Below are 9182 nucleotides of genomic sequence, written 5' to 3'. Positions count from 1 at the left end.
GGATGAGGCAGCCGCCGGCTCAGCACAGGAAAAGGAACCAAAGAGCTGGCAGGCAGCGGGGAGGAAAGTGAGCCCAGGGACCTGGACGTGGTCGAATCCCAGGGCAGGAGTGAGCAGGTGAATTGTCCAGGGAGACAGGTAAATGGAAGCCACGAGGGCACAAAAGGATGCACACCCACGTGCACACACAAACGGGGTCTGCCGCACACTGCTCGCGTAAGCGTCACCTGGGAGCCTGTTAGAGACAGCATCTGGGTGCGCGCATTGAGTCCGTTAGAGACAGCATCTGGGTGCGCGCATTGAGTCCGTTAGAGACAGCATCTGGGTGCGCGCATTGAGTCTGTTAGAGACAGCATCTGGGTGCGTGCATTGAGTCTGGCGCCTGCGACCCAGCAGCCCCGGGGGGTTGCTACCCAGCTCCAGCTCCTGACTCCACCCATGCAGACCCTGGAAGGCAGTGGGGATGGCTCAAGTCACCAGGTTCCTGCCACCTGCATCACAGCTCTGAGCCTCGTGCAGGCATCTGGGGAGTGAACCAGCAGACGTGAGCGAGCGAGCGAGCGAGCTCTCCCCCTCGAATAAGTAAATGAAAAATGCTAAAAAAAAAAAAAAAAGAAGAAGAAGAAGAAGAAGAAGAAGAAGAAGCAGACCCTTCCCCAGACCTCCTGGCGATCCCTCTCTGCTTTCAAGCCAGTCTAAGGCTCCTCCCTTCTCTGAGTCTCAGTTTGTTTATCAGCAAAATGGGAACAGTAATACTCAGCTTCGCTGAGCTGTTAGAGACTTAAACCTTTCTTTCCTTAATGAATCACTTTGAAAAATTACAAGGCCCTCTTCATCGTAGATGTTGTTTTATTAATGAGTATTTACTGTTATTACACAGAGGGAGCTCCTACTCCCGGGCAAGCAGCCCTTTTCTAACCAAACGAGTTGATGCGACGGCGGCTGGGAAACGCACCTCCGGGGCCAGCGTTTCCCCGTCAGCGTCCTCTTCCTGCAACTGCATATTAAATCATCCCATCAGCCCTCGACTGAATTTGTAGAAATGAGATGGACGAGAGAACTCAGACATGAATTAGCAGTTTACGACAGAAATGAGATTACGATAAAATCCCCTCTCCCTCCATCCATCACAATGTAGTAAGAATAGAAAACGAACGTGAAAATATCAACATGGCCTATCACTCCGCGCCTGTCACCGCCACCCTTTATGATCAGGCCTTGCGAGAGGCGAGTTTCTCATTTTGCTGTCAGCGTCACGGTCTCGAAGGGGACACAAACCATGGCGGAGGCTGGCTGCACGCTCAGGCGGGTCCCCCGTGAGGCCCAGAGATGACGCACGCGGCTCCCTGAGTTCCCGAGACTCAGAGGCCGAGACTGACTCAGAGGTGACCTGCACGGAAGAGGGCTGGCTGTGAGGCTGGGCGGAGAAGCCCCAGCCCCAGCCCCAGCCCAGGATCAGAGCTGATGCCGGGAATGGACCTCCTGGCGTGTCCCCAGCAGCCTCGGACTGCAGCAGCAATGGAAGCCTCTCCAGAGAAGGGGGGCGGCTGCCAGGGTCCCCCGGGGCGGGGGGAGCGCTGAGGGCTTTGGTCCCTAGAATGGCACATTTGGGAGGGACGGGCTCAGAGACACCGTAGGACTTGCCCAAGAATACACAGCAAGCCAGGTCTGCCACACTCCTTGTCCTGTGCCCTCTGAATGACACCACGCTGCCAGCCCTGTGCCAGGACAGAGCCCTGCCGAAGGCGCACACGGCGAGAGCAGCAGAACCTGCCCTCGGGGAACGCCTCGTGTGGCTCCCTTCCGGGCTCGTCCTCCGGCCAGCCGCCTCCTCAGCTGCACTCAGGCCACCTGGCTCCCGCTCACCTTGCAAAAGCACTGAGTCAGACACTGGACAGTCTCTCCTTACCGAGGACTGCTCCCCATCCTTCAAGTCTCACCTAAAATTCCACCTCCTCCAGGAAGCCCTCCCTGGCAGCTCTTCCCCCTCCTCGCTCTCCTCTGCTTCCAGGCCCCAGGCTAACTGGCTCTCCCATCAGCCTGTGTGGTTCCCCTGACGTCCTTTGCTCATTGGTCATCAGATCACTGCCGTGTTGATACTTAGCGCTCATCACCTGCATGGGACAGCAAGCTGTGATGCTCTGGGGTCATTCTGTTTGTTACCTGCTGTATGCCCAGCACCTGGCATGAACCTGCACCTGCTCATTTGTGTAGCTGAAAACTTTTATTGAGCACCTGCTATGTGCCAAGCACTGCCAACATCCTTGCTGTCGGGGGGACTTTGAACTCGTGGAGGAACAGAGTCAGTCCACTAACAAGTGCCAGGTGGTGATGAGGCCAAGACAGAAACAGAGCAGGTGCGTTGAGTTTAAACCAGGTGTTGGGGGACCTGAGAAGGTGACGTCTGAGCAGTGCCTGGAACAGAGGGAGGGAACGAGCTATGCAGATGCTCCAGGGAACAGCATTCTGGACAGCAGAGGCAGACAGGTGTGGGCGGGGCACGCTCCTGAACAGGGGAGTGAGGACCTTGGATTCCGGCTTCGTGAGACAGGAAGCCATGGGCGGGTTCTGGCCTCAGGACTAGGACAGCCCCAGGGCCAGTGGCGAGGGTCAAGGCCAGGAACAAGGAGTGTCATGGAGAGGCTGTTGCAGCAGTGCAGGTGCAAGGTGGTGGTGGCTGGGACCAGAAGAGCCGCAGGGGAGGTGAGAAGAAGAAGGCGGGTTCCGGGCAGATTCTGCAGACGGAGCCCCTGGGCTCTAAGAGGAAGAGCAGAGCTGAGGCTGAGGCCAAAGATTTCGGCTGAGCAGGCAGAAGAATGGAGTTTCCATTTACCTCTTGTGCCTGAGCCCGTTTGAGTTGGGGTTTCATCAGTGAGTATTTTTTTTAATCTTGAGGAGTTCAGGGCCCAAGAGAAAAGCCAGAGGTGGGGGGTGAGTAGACAGGAGGGGGCAGACAAGAGGGGCCAAGGAAACTGGACGCAGCAGGAGGGTGGGGGCTCAGGACGCGGTGAGGAGGACTCTGGGCGCCCACCGCAGGTGCCTGGGTACGACAGCCTCCTCTGTGGGAAGCCCAAGCCCCAACAGGCGGATGCCTCATCCCCCTTCAAGTCTTGAATTTGAGGCTGCTGCCAGCAGGGCGGGGCTGCAGGAGACCTCAGCAGGCTGCACTCCCTGTGCACCGCTCTTCCAGCCACCGCAAGCACGGCCGATTAGCAGTCCTGCGCCCATTTGTCAGATGGGAACACAGAAGGCAGAGGGGTTATGGGGCTTGTCCACAGTCACACCATTAGAAATAAAGATTGGGAGCCGTTCATGAGAAATGAAGCCCTCTGCCTCTAAGTGTCACTTTGAAGCCCCGGGCGGGAGGGCAGACCATGCCCGCAGCTGTGCGGCCTGGGGGAGGGGCTCACATCCACTTGAGAAAGGCGAAGCATGCACCCACCGCTGCCTTTGTCCCCCTGGCCTCTCTTCAGCAGAGCCATGTGGGCAGAAGAATCGGCCTCCAGCACCTTGTCCTGGGAAGAAACCGGGGGAAGGAGGGACCCGGAGCCCACCGTCCAGGACTCCCTGAGGGGCAGGGGCTGGGTGTGCAGGGCTGCAGCGGCCAGCAGTGCCAAGGCCAGCCCTGCACAGCCACCGCTCCCGGCTCACGCTGCTCAGTTCACACCCCATTTGCAGGGAGCTGCAGCCATTCTGCAAACGTCTCTTCCCGTCTGGGCCCCGGCGCCTGTCTTTTCCACGATGGCTCCTGTCCTGTGACACTGTGCTCGTCCACTGCCTCCAGCAACGGTGGCTCTTATTTTCCTGTGGGTTGGGGAGAGTCAGGTTGAAGAACAAGTGCGACGTCACCCAGATGGGCGCCGTGGTGCAACACGTGTGTGACGGGGCCTAAGGCACAGGCAGCGCGAGGGCAGAGCGGTGTGCGTGCTGTCTGCCCGAGGGCCCTGGGGTCAGTCATGGCTGCCAGGGTAGTCACTGCCCAGTGCTACAGCAGCCTCAGCCAGCTCTCTGCCAGGCACTGCCCCTGCACGGCAACGTGGGCAAACGCGCACAGTGGGGTCCCCTCGGAGCTGCTGGACCACATTGCCAGGAGCCCTCACTGTGTAGGAGGCACTGCAGGATGTGAGCAGTGTTCTGCTGGGGGCCCTGCGTATGCAGACAGGTGCGGGCCCAGTGTAGACAGATGTGGGCTGTGTGCAGACAGATGTGGCCATGTGCAGACAGATACGGGCCCTGTGTAGACAGATGTGGGCCCTGTGTAGACAGATGTGGGCCCTGTGCAGACAGATGTGAGCAGTGTGCAGACAGATGTGGCCGTGTGCAGACAGATACGGGCCAAGTGCAGACAGATGTGGGCAGTGTGCAGACAGATGTGGTTATATGCAGACGGGACGGGCCCTGCCTTGTTCCTGATTACTGCAGGGCCTAGCCCAGAGCAGGTGCTTGATGAACTCTTGCTAAGCAAAGGAATGAATGACCAGAGCAGACACCATCACACCTAGACACACTGTGAGGAGTGTCGCACCCAGACACACCGCGAAGAGCCCAGCGTTGCTCAGGACTCCTGCCCGCACTGCCCCACCCCAGAGCCCACCTGGGACATCATGGAATGCAGATACAATGGAAATGGATCATCTGGCCCCAGCTCTGGCCAGCAGCTCACAGCCTAGGACCTGGGGATAACTGGAGCTCTGGCTTCTGCCCCAGCCCTGGGACCGATCCCAGCCTGGCGCCCGCAACCATGGGGCCCGGTGGAACCCACACACACCACCTCCCTGACCTGGGGTGCCTGCTCCCAGGCGGAACCAGAACCACAGGGCAGCTGGCTGAACCTGAGGCCTGATGCACATTTTCATTTTCTTTTTTCATTCGATGAAGCCGTGGAGGACCTACTGTGTGCTGGGCGCAGGCTCAGCACGGCAGAGTCCTCGCAGGAGCAGATAAGACGCCAGCCCTCGTGCAGCTGACAGCTTAATAAAGAAGAAAGTAAACAAACCCTCGACCAAGCAAACAGATAAGAACTTGCAAGTGGTGAGAGACAGACACCAAGGCCTTGCTGCTCATTCTCAGCTGCCTTCCCCCCCCCCCTTCCGTGATCTGCTCTGCGCTGGGTGGCTGAGCCCTGCCGACTGCATCCGGGGCCCCCTTGAGTCAGGCTCAGGCAATGTCCCAGCAGGAAATCAGAGCGCAGGAGGAGGGCAGGGCCCAGGCCCCTGCCTCTGCCCACGGCTGCATCTTTCCACAACTTCAGCTCCAGCGCTCTCCCTCCCACGCCCTTCAGAGGACCCATGGGTGATAACAACCCCCGTGGCTGCTGGTTTCGGGGTCCTTAGCCTTGTCCGGATGGCCTCAGAGTCTCAGGTGTGTGGGCCTCTCCTGCTGGGCTCTGTGCTGGAATGTGGTCAGGCTAGGCAGTTTCCAGCACAGGCTATTTGAGCTGGGCGTGGCTGCTGCCTTGTCTGCTCCAGCTCCTCCCTTTACTCTGTTCCCATCCTCCGCCTCCAGGAGCCGGGGGTGGTATTTTCCAGAAAGGTGTCAGTGTGGCTGGAAAGCAGTAAGGGGTGAGCTGAGAGGAGAGGAAGTCAGGAGTGCCACTCAAAGCAGCTAGCAGCTGGCTTGGCCTGGGCACCACCCAACCAGAAGGGACCCCAGCTGAAGACCCCTGGTGCACCTGCCGAGCCAGCGCCCCAGGTGCTCTGAGAGCCAGGGCGTGCCAAAGGCACCCGCAAGCCAGGGCCTGGGAGGAGGGCTCCGTACAGGGGCTCCCCCCAGATGCGGGCAGGGCGACACAAGGGTGGCACTGAGCTCCAGCACCAGAGGGTGCAGGGAGAGCTGTCTGTCCCGAGGCAGAGTTGTTTTTTATTTTTTTATTTTTTTTTTTTTATTTTTTTGACAGGCAGAGTGGACAGTGAGAGAGAGAGACAGAGAGAAAGGTCTTCCTTTGCCGTTGGTTCACCCTCCAATGGCCGCCGCGGCCGGCGCGCTGCGGCCGGCACACCGCGCTGATCCGATGGCAGGAGCCAGGAGCCAGGTGCTTTTCCTGGTCTCCCATGGGGTGCAGGGCCCAAGCACCTGGGCCATCCTCCACTGCACTCCCTGGCCACAGCAGAGGGCTGGCCTGGAAGAGGGGCAACCGGGACAGAATCCGGCGCCCCGACCGGGACTAGAACCCGGTGTGCCGGCGCCGCTAGGCGGAGGATTAGCCTAGTGAGCCGCGGCGCCGGCCTGTCCCGAGGCAGAGTTGTAAGGAGAGCACCGGCCTTGTGAGAGGCTGGCACCCTGCATGGAGGACGTGTCCATGCTGTGATGTCCCACCGGGCCCCTAGCCGGGCTTTCTGTGTCTCCTGGTGACACCCACTGGCCAGCACCACCAGAAGCTGGGTGACCGTCCCGACACCTTGAGCCAGGTGAGATGCTGGAACCTGGAGGTAGAGAGGCAGACGGAAGGTGTCCGGCCTGCGTGAGAGGCCTGGACCCGGGGCTGAGCACCGTGGGAACCAAGGCGATGAGTGACAGACCCCTGGGGGTCTCCCCCTCCCAGCCGCTGCTCCCGACAGCCTGGACCTGACGCCTCCAGAACATTTTGTGGTGCTGGTGGAAGGGCGGGAGGGAGCTAAGAGCACACGCTGGGGGCCGAGCCACCTGGGACTCACCCCCTGCAGACTAGGTCCCTGCGGTAAACGCCTGAGCACTCCCCACTCAGACCTGTGCACTCCCTCTCAGACCTGTGCACTCCCTCTCAGACCTGAGCACTCCCCACTCAGACTTGAGCACTCCCCACTCAGACCTGAGCACTCCCCCCTCAGACCTGAGTACTCCCCCCTCAGACCTGAGCACTCCTCCCTCAGACCTGAGCACTCCTCCCTCAGACCTGAGCACTCCCCCCTCAGACCTGAGCACTCCCTCTCAGACCTGAGCACTCCCCCCTCAGACCTGTGCACTCCCCCCTCAGACCTGAGCACTCCTCCCTCAGACCTGGGCACTCCACCCTCAGACCTGAGCACTCCCCCCTCAGACCTGAGCACTCCCCCCTCAGACCTGAGTACTCCCCCCTCAGACCTGAGCACTCCTCCCTCAGACCTGAGCACTCCCCCCTCAGACCTGAGCACTCCCCACTCAGACCTGAGCACTCCCCCCTCAGACCTGAGTACTCCTCCCTCAGACCTGGGCACTCCACCCTCAGACCTGAGCACTCCCCCCTCAGACCTGAGCACTCCCCCCTCAAACCTGAGCACTCCCCCCTCAGACCTGAGCACTCCCCCCTCAGACCTATGCACTCCCCCCTCAGACCTGAGCACTCCCCCCTCAGACCTGTGCACTCCCCCCTCAGACCTGAGCACTCCCCCCTCAGACCTGAGCACTCCCCACTCAGACCTGAGTACTCCCCCCTCAGACCTGAGCACTCCCTACTCAGACCTGGGCACTCCCCCCTCAGACCTGTGCACTCCACCCTCAGACCTGAGCACTCCCCTCCTCAGACCTGAGCTCTCCCCCCTCAGACCTGAGCACTCCCCCTTCAAACCTGAGCACTCCTCCCTCAGACCTGAGCACTCCCCCCTCAGACCTGAATACTCTACCCTCAGACCTGTGCACTCCCCCCTCAGACTTGAGCACTCCCCACTCAGACCTGAGCACTCCCCCCTCAGACCTGAGTACTCCCCCCTCAGACCTGGGCACTCCACCCTCAGACCTGAGCACTCCTCCCTCAGACCTGAGCACTCCCCCCTCAGACCTGAGCACTCCCTCTCAGACCTGAGCACTCCCCCCTCAGACCTGTGCACTCCCCCCTCAGACCTGAGTACTCCTCCCTCAGACCTGGGCACTCCACCCTCAGACCTGAGCACTCCCCCCTCAGACCTGAGCACTCCCCCCTCAGACCTGAGCACTCCCTCTCAGACCTGAGCACTCCCCACTCAGACCTAAGCACTCCCCCCTCAAACCTGAGCACTCCCCCCTCAGACCTGAGCACTCCCCCCTCAGACCTGAGCACTCCCCCCTCAGACCTATGCACTCCCCCCTCAGACCTGAGCACTCCCCCCTCAGACCTGTGCACTCCCCCCTCAGACCTGAGCACTCCCCCCTCAGACCTGAGCACTCCCCACTCAGACCTGAGTACTCCCCCCTCAGACCTGAGCACTCCCTACTCAGACCTGGGCACTCCCCCCTCAGACCTGTGCACTCCACCCTCAGACCTGAGCACTCCCCTCCTCAGACCTGAGCACTCCCCCCTCAGACCTGAGCACTCCCCCTTCAAACCTGAGCACTCCTCCCTCAGACCTGAGCACTCCCCCCTCAGACCTGAATACTCTACCCTCAGACCTGTGCACTCCCCCCTCAGACTTGAGCACTCCCCACTCAGACCCGAGCATCCCACCCTCAGGCCTCCCACCTGAGGAGACGAGGGAGGCCTTGAGGCCTGGGCTCTCACCGAGGTTTCCAGATGCCAAGGTTTCCAGACAGAACCCCGAGCGCCGGGCTCCAGCACTCCTGGCCTCAGTGACGACACCCAGGGCTCCCATTCCCAGTCTCGCCAGGCAGCGGCTGGCTCCTGCTTGATTCATTCCTTTAATCAGGGCGGTGCTGTGGCAGCAGCTTCCTGGAGAACACGTAGACCCTTCTTAAAACTAACTCATTGCTTTAATAACCGGGGACGAAGGCGGCTGCAGCCGGGGGCTGTGGGCTCTGGGCGTCCCTGGGGTCTCAGTGGGCTGGGCACAGCCGTGGGGCACGGGGGTGTTCCTAACCCCGCATTCCATATTCGATTTCTTTCTTCCTCCCCTAGGACCACCCTGAGCGGGTAGCCGGCCTGGCAGGTGTCCCTCCCACCACTAGCCGGGTAGACAAACCCGAGTCCCAGAAGCACTTCTGAGAGGCGTGCCCGTCTGGGTTCTGGCTCCAGCCCTCAACGCAAGTTCCAGCTAAGCCTGAAAAAAAAAAAAATGCAGCTCAGAGAGACTACATGACTTTCCCGGGGCCACACAGCCAGCGAGAGGAGCACGGGGGACGAAACCGAGTCTGTGCGCGTGCTCGCTCTATCACGTGGCCTCAGTGTGTCTGTTGGAGGCCCTGGGACAGGCGCGCTCTCACCCAGGAACACTTACTGATGGCATCACTCCCCAGCTCTGTCGCTTGCCTGTGCCAATCACTCGGCCCGTGAGTGAGCTCACAGCAGTCAAAGAGTT

General features: G+C 60.5%; 1 long non-coding RNA gene across 2 annotated transcripts; it reads right to left on the bottom strand.

The window, feature by feature from the left end:
* Positions 1 to 748: 748 nt before the first annotated feature.
* Positions 749 to 8920, bottom strand: LOC149125750 (uncharacterized). 2 transcript variants are annotated; one of them, XR_016236764.1, is made up of 3 exons: positions 8847 to 8920; positions 8429 to 8596; positions 749 to 3804 (listed from the first exon to the last, which is right to left on the bottom strand). It is a non-coding gene; the product is annotated as an uncharacterized LOC149125750 (long non-coding RNA). The 2 variants fall into 2 exon arrangements; XR_016236765.1 differs by lacking the exon at positions 749 to 3804 and adding an exon at positions 5902 to 6422.
* Between the last annotated feature and the right edge of the window lie 262 nt (positions 8921 to 9182).

The sequence above is a fragment of the Oryctolagus cuniculus genome, chromosome 7 (assembly GCF_051225735.1).
Source record: "Oryctolagus cuniculus isolate XC-2025 breed Fujian yellow rabbit chromosome 7, ASM5122573v1, whole genome shotgun sequence".
Classification (NCBI taxonomy): Eukaryota; Metazoa; Chordata; class Mammalia; order Lagomorpha; family Leporidae; genus Oryctolagus; species Oryctolagus cuniculus.
The sequence above is the reverse complement of the archived record's forward strand: the minus strand, read 5'-3'. Positions and strand labels throughout refer to the sequence as shown.